Source organism: Hordeum vulgare, chromosome 5H, assembly GCF_904849725.1.
Source record: "Hordeum vulgare subsp. vulgare chromosome 5H, MorexV3_pseudomolecules_assembly, whole genome shotgun sequence".
Lineage (NCBI taxonomy): Eukaryota > Viridiplantae > Streptophyta > Magnoliopsida > Poales > Poaceae > Hordeum > Hordeum vulgare.
In genome coordinates, this window is record NC_058522.1 from 335,421,829 (window position 1) to 335,433,190 (window position 11,362).

At 41.2% G+C, this 11,362-nt stretch overlaps 2 long non-coding RNA genes across 2 annotated transcripts; both read right to left on the bottom strand.

Annotated features, from left to right (window-relative positions):
- Nucleotides 1-1,355: 1,355 nt before the first annotated feature.
- On the bottom strand, nt 1,356-2,114 carry LOC123399377. The gene is made up of 2 exons (XR_006610362.1): nt 1,819-2,114; nt 1,356-1,715 (listed from the first exon to the last, which is right to left on the bottom strand). It is a non-coding gene; the product is annotated as an uncharacterized LOC123399377 (long non-coding RNA).
- Nucleotides 2,115-9,770: 7,656 nt separating this feature from the next.
- Nucleotides 9,771-10,820, bottom strand: LOC123451899. Its single transcript, XR_006632528.1, has 3 exons — nt 10,387-10,820; nt 9,961-10,132; nt 9,771-9,847 (listed from the first exon to the last, which is right to left on the bottom strand). It is a non-coding gene; the product is annotated as an uncharacterized LOC123451899 (long non-coding RNA).
- Between the last annotated feature and the right edge of the window lie 542 nt (nt 10,821-11,362).

Sequence of the window (11,362 nt, forward strand, 5' to 3'; positions counted from 1 at the left end):
CTCATCTTCTTGTGCGTCTATGATCCATTGAAATATGTAGTCGACATCATCTTCTACGGCATGCACGTTGTATGCATCCGCTAGTGGGGCAGGCAATGCCTCGTGCATTTGGAGCTGAACATCCACTGGTGCGTGGACAGCCTCCTGGGGTGCCGGCACACCATCCATTGGTGAAAATATAGTGTTGTGTGCTCAGAAATTTGTGAGGACAGAGCTGGGAGTTGAAATAGGACCGAACGGATATTATATGAAGGGTTGTGATCCTGATTGACACATAACTTGGAATAGAAATTTATTTGCCTTCCAAATAATAAACAAACTATTGATTGACCTTACCTTAAAATCTAGAGGCATTAAGTATGTCTACGGTAATTGATATCCTTCGTGACATAGATGTTGGTTCCAAAATATTGCATGCCCAAAACACCTACTACAGACAGATTTGTTTTATTGAATATCGTACATTTATTACACCTGTTTAGGATGTCTATTATCGTTAACTTACCGGTCGACACACGATTAAGAGATAAATCGGCTTATCGTCCGATTTATCGATTTTATCGATCGATCATTTATAGGCAAGTTTTCTTATCTCAGGTTTTCCCAACCAAAATATTGAATGCACAAAACACATACCACACAAAGATTTTTTTATTGTATATCATACATTTTTATTACATAAGATTATATTACATTAGATAAGACATGAAGACACTTGGCAACGAGATGCCTAACTCACAATTTCGATTGACTTTTTACATCAATGACGAAATGTGATAATGAGTACACAAAGATAATTCTAGAGTCCACTGTTCCTAGCCATGACAATATTGTTGACGTAGGCACGTGTTTCGTCAAGTGTCATGAGACTGGCTTTATGGATATCTACAAATAAAAATAGGTGTCAGTGATATTAATGACATAGTATTGTACAAGAAAATATAAAGACAAAAAATTGAAATAGTACGCAACACCTGCCTTGTAGATGATGACCCTCATGATCAATATTAGGAGAATAGGTGAACGTGCTCTCCCGCATAGTTTGCAAGCATTGACGCCTCCGATTAAACTGTATGTAAGTAATTGATATTTTTTCGAACTGATTTACGCTGCGTCGCAAATGGTAAAATTGACGGCCAACGTGCTCGTCATATATGCGTAAGAAAATTATCTGACGTCTACAGAGAAAAACAAATTTTAGTTTATGTTTGCAACAATTAACTCAAAAAAGCATATGTAAATCTCATATTATAAACGACCCTCACCGAAAGTTCATGAGGCCAATTTCGAGCAAAGGGACATGTCTATCATATATTGGATCCCATAGAGTTTGTATCTTACTAACATAGGCAACAATAGCAATAACATGTGCGAAGATTTAATCAGAATGAGACCCTGAGTTCTATAACAAAATATGCAGGAACAAAGATAAAAAATGCACCAGTTATGCGTTTGTCTTGTAGTGAGTAGATGGCCCCAAATTGTGGGAAACACAATGGACAAATTGTCGTTGATATCCTGTGCGCCGAAATCATAACCACGGTCCTACTATCTAGTGTCATGATAAACTCCATGTCTAGATACAATAAATGTACAACTGCCATTTCAGTGGGGTTAAATCCTACACGAGTGAATTCATATGACATGCCGGTTTGAAGAATGGTGTTGAAACGAACAGCTTGATTGTTGAACGCAATGGCTTCCATTTTTGTCCCCTAAAGCAATATACGAATCATCAACATAATCAGCAAATAAAATCATTTATCAAATGTGTGCAGCAAAATATATGCTATGAAATAGTGATGAGCAATGCCTTACTTCCTGATCCAGTAGTATGCATTGAAGGTATATGTTTCCCATGGAATTCTCTTTGATTTGTGCCTTCCATTGGACCATTGCACGAATGGTCCAACAATTCTGGTATATATGCTCCATCTGGACGCGATGAAATGTCAAGTTCCTGTGTATAGAATAAACCTCATGAACGACAAACGAAATTCAACGGTGTTGGCAAACTGACGTACAAGCAGCTCAATTTTTTCATGCCTATTAATTAGGGGGGGTGATGGGACGAGGGATGACAGGAAATGGTGGCGACGCCATCACTCTCCTTGAGGTCGTCAACGTGTATGAGATTACCATAATCGTGGAGGAGAGGGCGTCAAAGAGGAGATGATCCTATGTACAATGATGGAGACTTATATATATAGTGGTGATGGGCATTTTTGGAAGACTAAAGGACTGCGGGAAAATTCTGTATATATGGAAGTTGCAGATTGTATCAAAATATTGATGCATCTCATGTTTTCTATATATGATTATGCACCAAAATTGCTATAAGACTTTCCAGTTGTACATCAATGAATGATTTGTATAGATGGAAGCACCAGATTGTATCATTAATTGCATGTTTTAATTAATATCCTTTCTAGATATCATGATAAAATATATCTGGGACATCCACAATACCATGTGATAAGCAGTCAACATAGTCTATCATTAATTGTGTGTTTTATAATGAATGCGATATCTCTTTCCAAGTGTAGAAGATTTAATTTTTATGGTACCAGATTCAAACATTTAAAGATTTATTATCCACCTTTAAAAAATAGTTATAGCAGACACTTGAAAATTTATTCAAGCTACATGAATAAATCGTGATTGTTTTGTCGGCGGTGCACACATTGATATATGGTAATGAAGTCGCTTTGTTGCTTCATGTATCCTCTTTGAATTCAATATTTGGTTCAGCAGTGCACACATTTGTGTCCTTCTATCTGGATGAGACTAACCAGTAATTGATCAATATTTTCTGTTGCTTTGCAAGGAATTTATGTAGATTGGCGTTTTCTTGGCATCTGTCTATGCTTTTTGGCTGGTCTTATTAGAAGGAATTAATGATTTTGCCATGTGGGAGATCATGCTTACGGTAAGTTGTCTGGCTACAATTTCTCTATTCATACTTCGTTAGAGAATTAAAATCGTTTGTTCTTGATAGTGTATCTCATCGGTCTCGTCCATCTGTCAGACTATTCCACTCATTAGTGTATTATGCATAGTTGATATATAGCAAAAAAAATTGTCCAATATTTTGGGAATGGAATTCTTGCATTGTATTCCACTGATGAAAACATTTGGAATTAACCTATGTTCATGTAACTAAAATACGGTAACCGATGAACACAAAGCTGCAAGCGATGTTTGCCAATATTGTGGTGGAAATCTGAAATGAGTGGTGTACTGTATTTTAGTTAGGAAGGTTAATTTGCTGAAGTAACATATCTGACCCATCTTCACGAAGCCGTTGAAAATAAAATTGATAACCTATCAGGCAATGAAGACTGCATGGCCAATCTCTGTATTCTCCACGTACGATCAGCATCATAAACTGTTATTCTTGCCTTAAGAGTATTATTCATTTAATAAGATGCTCACATATATTTCTATGAATAATTAAATATCACAGTTTATTCATGTTATTAAGGGACAAAGTATTTTAACCATATACAAATGCTAGCCTACTTTCACAAAACTTTGTCCGCTGCAGATGATTGGACTGGATACCACAATCCTCTTTTATATTGCTTGTACGGAAGATTCAAGGCATAAGAGGTTCACACATTCACAAGTTATACATCATTGAAGTTACCTGAGGTAAGGTTGGTCACTCCCAGTCAGTTTCCTTCACATAACGTGACTATTGTTATATCTTATATGCCTTTGACTTCTTAGTTTACATCCTTCATTGAATTGCTGAGAACGCTGATCGTAACATATTATACATAACATAACAAATGCATAAAAAACAGTACTGTGAACACCATGGTATAATAGGAAGTACAATTTGCACATGCTACAATAGACTCTTCCTATGAACATTCTCCTTCAAAAGTTTTTTTCTCATGCTTTTGTACTATGAGGTTTTTTATGGTAAAAATTGTAGGTGTTAAGGTACTGAAATAATACTTCGCTATGAGATGCCTGAACACGGTGCAAAGTCAGTTTGATGTGCATGCTTGGGTTAAACACATGTGCAGCCTAAGTTTTTAGTTTCTTGTGATAAATTATCTATAAGCAAATAACAATTACCGTTGGCTCTATCAGGTTACTCCTCCATTGGGTTCATTACAAAAAAGTCATTTTCGGGAGAAGATATATGCATGGATTAAATAACGATGTAAATTTTCTACACAGGTCACACCTTCTCCCTATCCCTAGTGCATTGACACTCTTCCGCTTTGACTCAGCCATTTTTTGAATTATATGCTCAACCAGAACTATTTAATCACAATTGATAACTTTTTAATCATGAAAGTTAGTGCAACAACATACACATTAGATAATTATTGACTAATTTTTTTCATGAAATCTGAATGCAGTAACAATATATGAAAATAAAACGGAAAGGAGAAATAAGAGAAAAGCACAGAAACATTAAACTTCAGCTTGTAAGGACTTCCTTGTAGACGATATTCTTCATCGTCCTTTGTAAGCATAGCGTGGGTCTTTTTCGCTTATTTGATTTATTGGTCTGTTTCTTTCCCTTGTCCTTCTCCTTCTCAATGAGGATCTTTATGTTTCTCTTCGCGGTGGCTCAAGACAGCGCGACATAAAGTTGACCATGAGAGAACACCGGGTTAGGTAGGTATACACCGACAATCGAGATGGTCTGTCCTTGCCCCTTGTTAATTGTCATAGCAAAGCTAAGCCTTAAAGGAAATTGCTTCCTCTTGAACTTGAATGGAAACATGTCGTTGTCAGATGGGCATAGGGGTATCCGAGGAAGGAATACCCTCCTACCAGCATGTTGTCCAATCATGATTTCTGCATCAATGGCGTTCCTCTCGAAACCTCGAACAACAAGCCTCGTGCCATTACATAGTCCATTAGCCGGATCAATGTTCCTCCAAATTATGACAGGGCAGTTCAGCTTCAATTTGAGTGCATGTGGAGGAAGCCCGTTGGGGGTCAATCCGTTCAGGAACTCAGGAGCGTAGTAGCCATACGGATCGTCCTCTGCACTATCAAAGCTATGGTATATTACTTCTTCACCCTTAAAACGATCTACCATGCGTAAGTTTATATTGTCAACATTGTCGTTTGTGGTGGAGAGGATTGCACGACAAGTCATGTAATTGGGATCAGACATGTTTTCATCTAGACCAGGAAACACATGGTCAATCAACTTCTCTATGTCGTTCATCTCGCCTGTAGATGGCACACAAATATCTTCAGGGAGCTGTATGTTGCCATGATCGTCAACTTCCTCGGTGCCATTGCCTACCCTAAGCAAGTAATCCGCAAACCATGTGTCATTATGAGCCCTCATGTTGGTGACGAGCCTTAGCTGTCGCATACCCTTCCAGAGGTGAGAACTTCGAAGGGTTGCATCGATTATCTGACCGCGGGACCCCCTCCTGACGACCGGCAGCACCTGCCTGAAGTCGCCGCCGAAAACAACTGTCTTTCCTCCGAAGGGTCGGTCCCGTCTTCCCATGATGTCGTGCATGCTATTGTCAAGTGCCTCGACCGCCTGTCGCTTAGTCATGGTGGCCTCATCCCATAGTATCAACGAAGCCATCCTTAGTAGCTTTGCGGTCCCACTCTACTTGGCGAAGCTGCATGAGGCACCATCATCGCAACTCAATGGGATCTTGAACCTCGAGTGGGCAGTCCTTCCTCCAGGCATGATAGAAGCGGCGACGCCAGAAGTCGCGGTAGCGATAGCGATGTTGCCCTTGCTACGAACCTTGGCGAGTAGCGCCCTGTACAAAAAGGTCTTCCCTGTACCTCCTGGGCCATCAACAAAGAATACACCTCCATCACTGCGGTCAACTGCTGCTAGTATCTTGTCGTACGCAACCCTCTGCTCCAAGTTTAGTGACGAACCCAATTTTGTGTCGTTCACGTCAAACTCGACGGTGGATTCCTCAATCACCTCTCTTGCCTCGCCACCGGTCGGGTCGAACTCATCGTCGATGCACGGAAGAGCGAAATCTACAATGTCTTTCCCCATGGACTGCAATATACCTCTAATATCCAACAACACCATCTGCTCCACATCATTTGTACACTTGTGTGCTCGACGATAGTCATCACACATAGGCCCAAAGTTCCTATCCCATAAACCGCGCACATCGCCTGGCTCGCAATGCACCAAGATTGTTGCGAAAAGCCTCCTGAGCGAACAAGGCATCGCCCACTGCTCCGCCTCAGTAAGACAATCGTCAAGCGTGTTATCTGCCTCAATGAGTCCCAACCTCTCTGCAGCCTCACGAAAGCTACCACATAGAATGCCATCCACGGTGAGCATGTCTTCGAAGGATGTCTTGCCCGCGACATGGTTTAGTATTACACGCAGATGGTATCGCTCCCCCTCGGCTGGATTGGCAGACACGATCCGCCCTATTTGATAACGTTCCACCCGTGGCTTCCAATACTTTGTTCTCTGCCATGTGAAGCTCCCAGGAAAATCCTTGTATAATATATGCCTAGCCCACAGGTGGTCTTGGTTAGCCTTGAAATACTCCGTCAACATGGATTTTGAAGCACTCTGAGAGGCGAGGACATTGGTCAAGTCAGCTTGCTCATTGAATGCCACCCTGTGCATATTCAGAAGATGAAGAGGCAACTGTAGGACAGACGGGGAGTTCCCCCATAAAGAGAAGCCAAATATTCTCCACATGGCCTCCGGAGGAGTAACCCACCTCGCGTCAACATATCTTTTGATCTCATCAATGATTCCATTGGCGTTCGGCTGGTCGATGCTGAAAGAAGCCCTATCATGGCCCTTGTATATGTACTTGTAGAGGTATTTGACGGCCTTTATGCTCGAGCAGACCTCGACGTTGATGTGGCAATTGAACATCCGCAAAAGGTAAGGGTTATAAGGCACTACCCACCTGTTGTCCAACACTTTACCCCGGACCTTAGCCCTATGCCCGTCATCTCTATGTCGATAAACTGGGTATGAGTCCTTGCCCTGTGCCGTGTTTTCATTGAATGCCCGAGGGTATCTGCACTTGCACTTGTTTTGTTGCATGCACACATTATTGGGGTTGAGAGCACCGCATGGACCATGCATCATATGTTTGACCACCAAGGCATAGAGTTCTGGATACTTATGCTTGTCCGGGAGCTCAGCGGAAATGACTCGGTCGTATTGCTCCGGGACGACGAGCTTATATGATGCATCCATGATCAACTGAAAGTGTGCGTGGGGGAGGCCTCTTTTTTGGAACTCGACTACGTATACATACGCAACAACAACACCCAGGATATGCTTTTTGAACAACAACTCTTTCATAGCCTCTAGCTTGCCATAAAACACGCGAGCCACAAGGTCAGGTCGGTCCTGAGCTGTCTGACCAGGAAGCAGCTCATTCGATATCTCTTCCCATTTAGGGTTGCAGGTCATGGTCAAGAAGATGTCAGGCTTCCCATATGTATGGACAATTGACATGGCATCCATATGCCTCCGTTTCATGTCACGGTTGCTACTAGGGTACATTCCAGGGAGCACTATCCTTACTCCGACAGCGCTCGCTCGTGTCTCCCCAGAAGTGATAGCATCAACAACTCCTTTATAAAGGTCGGCACGGATCTTTGTTTGGTTCTTTCTGTACCATCTCAACCTACAACTCTCTATCTTGATGTACATGTCGACCACCCATTGCTGGAGCAATCGTGCTCCACAAAGTATGGGATTGAATATAGCAGTTCGTGTCTGCAGTCTGTAACAGTGGTAGTCTCTCACGAACACGCATAACCTGCTATTACCCTCTGCAACAGGTAATGTAGCACCTTTAGTTAGTATACATATGAGCCTTATATTATTTTCATAATAACATAATAAAGAAAAAGGCTACCTGCATCCTCCTCATTATCATGCCACCTTCTTGGTTGCTGTACAGCCTCCCAAGGGACATTACGTTTAGGCAGTTTTGGATGCCAACCGAGCTCCCCACAAGGGTAGAATAGGGGATAGGGCAACAGGTCGTAAGAGCCATCAGTGACACCTATATTGTGCCTGTGATTATCATTACCGAAAAGTGTAATGCTACGATCAAACCTTTTCGCCACGTCGGCGCCCTCGACCCAGATTGCAGCTACCTCTGATGACACTGGCCTATTATATCTCCGTTGGTCAAGCCTCTGGTCGGTGTTGAGGTCTATCCTCTAATCATCGAGGTGATCCTTGTGTGCACCCAAACTCCTAAATTGTTGTGAGTACGGGTTTGCACGTAGTATGTCCACTAACACCTTGACGACATTCTGGTCCAATTGTTTGGTGGCAGCCTTGCGATGGGTCAGGTTTGGGTCGTCATCATAGAAGTACAGCTGGAGATGTTCTGGACGTGAGCTTGGCCTGAAGGAATGCACGTTGTGGTAGATGGTGTCGTGCGCCCTGAAAGTGTACACACCAGACTTCATGTTTGTGTAGTTTTCATCGAGGTTGACGCCAAGGGTTGTCAATGCGAAGTGTCCATTAAAGAATCGTATGTTTTCCCGAAAGTGTCTAGAGTCTGCATCCATGCTGAGCCAAAGCCTCATTAGCTCGGGGATGGGATCTGGTTCCTTGAGCTCAATCTGCCCATTGCGACAACAGAAACCGTCGGTCTCAGACTCAAACTTCTTGGCCTTGCAGTGGTCGCAGTTCTTGACGTGCTTCAGGATGTGTGTTCTATCTGGGAGGTTTGAGTAGACAAAGTTGAACGGATCAATGTCAACAGACTCAGCGCTAGACATGTTCGTGACTTCATATCCATCATGGCTATCATCATCGAATCCTATTTGCATTTGTTCAAACACCGCACTCAGAGCAGCATAAACAGATATTTCAAAAAAGTCAAACTATCTCCTAATTCACCATAGAAGATACCTTGCGAGCGAAACAGATAATACTCATCATCAATGAAGGAGGATGATATCGTATCATCGTCCACGATGGTGCTTATGAATGCCCCCATATCTTCTGCAACATCGTAGAGATAGTAAGCAAAAGAGGGTAAAGCGAAATTTTGTTCTAAAGATTGTGACAATAACAAATTTTTACCATCGGTTCCGACGGTGTAAGACGGGATGGTAATTGATGGGGCGGAATCAGATAGAGCCAGAACATCTGGCCGTGGCATTGCGATAGATTCTATGGATGGGGTGTTTTTCATTCTATGGTAATTTCCCTTTCTCTTTGCACTTGACCTCACCTTCTCATCGGAAGTCATAATTTTCCGGCGCTCCATGCGTGTCTCTCGTTGCCTTTGATTTTGCTCTTGAACATTGATTGTGCCCTCTTCCCGTTTCTTCTGTTTACCAGCTCGTCTCCTTGCGTTATCATGATCCTTCTGCTCGATTGTTAATTTATAATTGCGCTCTTTATCGTAAGTCCTCTTGGCTAGGGTTTTATGACGAACACTATCATATTGTGAACTTGATGGAGGCAAATTTTCATCATCAGTCAATAATGATGCAATGTTGTAGTTAGTAGGGTTTGCTGATTCAAAATCACTGGTGCTATTGAACACAACTTCAGGTGTAATGGAAGAATGTAGTATATGGCGAGCTAGATATTCCTCATGAATGTCATCACATGCGAGTGTGTTTGAAGCACGAAACATTGCATCATCAATTGAGAAGGATGTATAGTTGGAGCTAATTGGGTTGTCTGGTTCAACAATAATATGTCATCATTCATCTCGAATTATTTTCAAATATAATGAAAAAACTTGAATATAGTCAAAGTATGGTAAATCATTGTCAGGAAACATATAGCATGGTATAAAATTACCTGATACCGTAAGGGGTGTCAGTTTTTCATCAGTCTTTAGTGTAGCTGAAGGACGCGATGCTGCATCATCAAGTGAGATGACATGTTCATCAATTCATTATTTACAAGATATAGAGCGGGCGTTGTTAAACATTTGGGACTTCGGAAGTAAAAAGATGTTAGTACAATCTTACTTGATATCGTATGGAGAGTAAGTTTTTCATCTTCGATAAGCATCTCTCTTTTCTTCTGATAAGAAGCCCGTCTTTTTTGCATTTATCTGCTACCTTTTTTCGACAGTCAAGTTTTTATTGCATCCACCTGGACGTATTAGCCTAATTTCTTTGGTGTTATCCAAGCCAACCCCTGTTCAAGTGCAATGCTACATCATTAGGATGAAACAAAAAATAGTTAACAACGCTACCTCATATAGTAAGGGGAGACACATTTTCATAATGATTGAGTGTAGTTGATAATGACAACGCTGCATCGTCATGTGAGGATGATGTAACACCGCAGCTAGCTGGGTTGGATGGTTATACAATACAATGAAAACATATGCCAAAAATAATGACATTTCATAAATCATTACGATATTCACAAACATATCACAAGCTTACTTGTCATTGTATGTGGAGCAAGATTTTCATCTCCTATAAGCATATCTCTTTTCTTTCGATAAGAAGCCCGCCTCTTTGCGTTTATCTGCTTTCTTTGTTCGTCCATCAATTTTTTTTGAGCCCAACTGGAGGTATCTGCCTTGTTTCCTTGGTGTTATTCAAGACAGCTTCTTTTGTCATATTAGCTGGGTTAGCTATTTGAACAAAGGAAACAATCCATCTTACTAAAAAGACAGTACCCATGTACAATGCTAACTCATTAGGTTGAAACTTAAAATAGATAAGAAGGCTACCTGATATCGTAAGGGGATCCACATTTTCATCTTGATTAAGGGTACATGATAATGACAACGATGCATCATAACAAGCTTGCATGTTTGAGGTTACAAGCTTATTTTTTCTGTTACTCAACATTTCATTGCGTCCAATTGGCGGTGTCTGCCTTGGTTGTTTAATATTTTCCATGTCACCTCCTGGTGTCATATGAAAATTAACGCATGTGGTACTATCATAATGATGAAACATAAATTTTTGTTGTCCATCAACAACCTACATAAGAGAACCCATAGACTGTTTTTGAAAAGTGTACCTCCTATCACATGGAAAGGTTGATGAACATTCGTGATATCATTAAAGAGCCCTGTGACATGAGAGTCAACATTCCAGAATAAGGCAGCACATTTTCATACTAAAAAGAATGACCAAAACATATCACAATCTTACTTGTCGTCGTTTGGTGAGTTGTCTTCTCGTCTGGGTTAAGCATATCTTTTTTCTTCCGAGAAGAAGCCCGCCTCTTTGCGTTTATATGTTCCCTTTGTTCTTCAGTCAAGGTGTTTTTGCGGACAATTGGAGGTATTCGTCTTGTTTCTTTGCTATTGTTCAAGACAGCTCCTCCTGTGATGTTAGTTGGTGTGTCATATTAGTTGGGTTAGCTATTTGAACAAAGGAAACAATCCATTTTACTAAAAAGAAA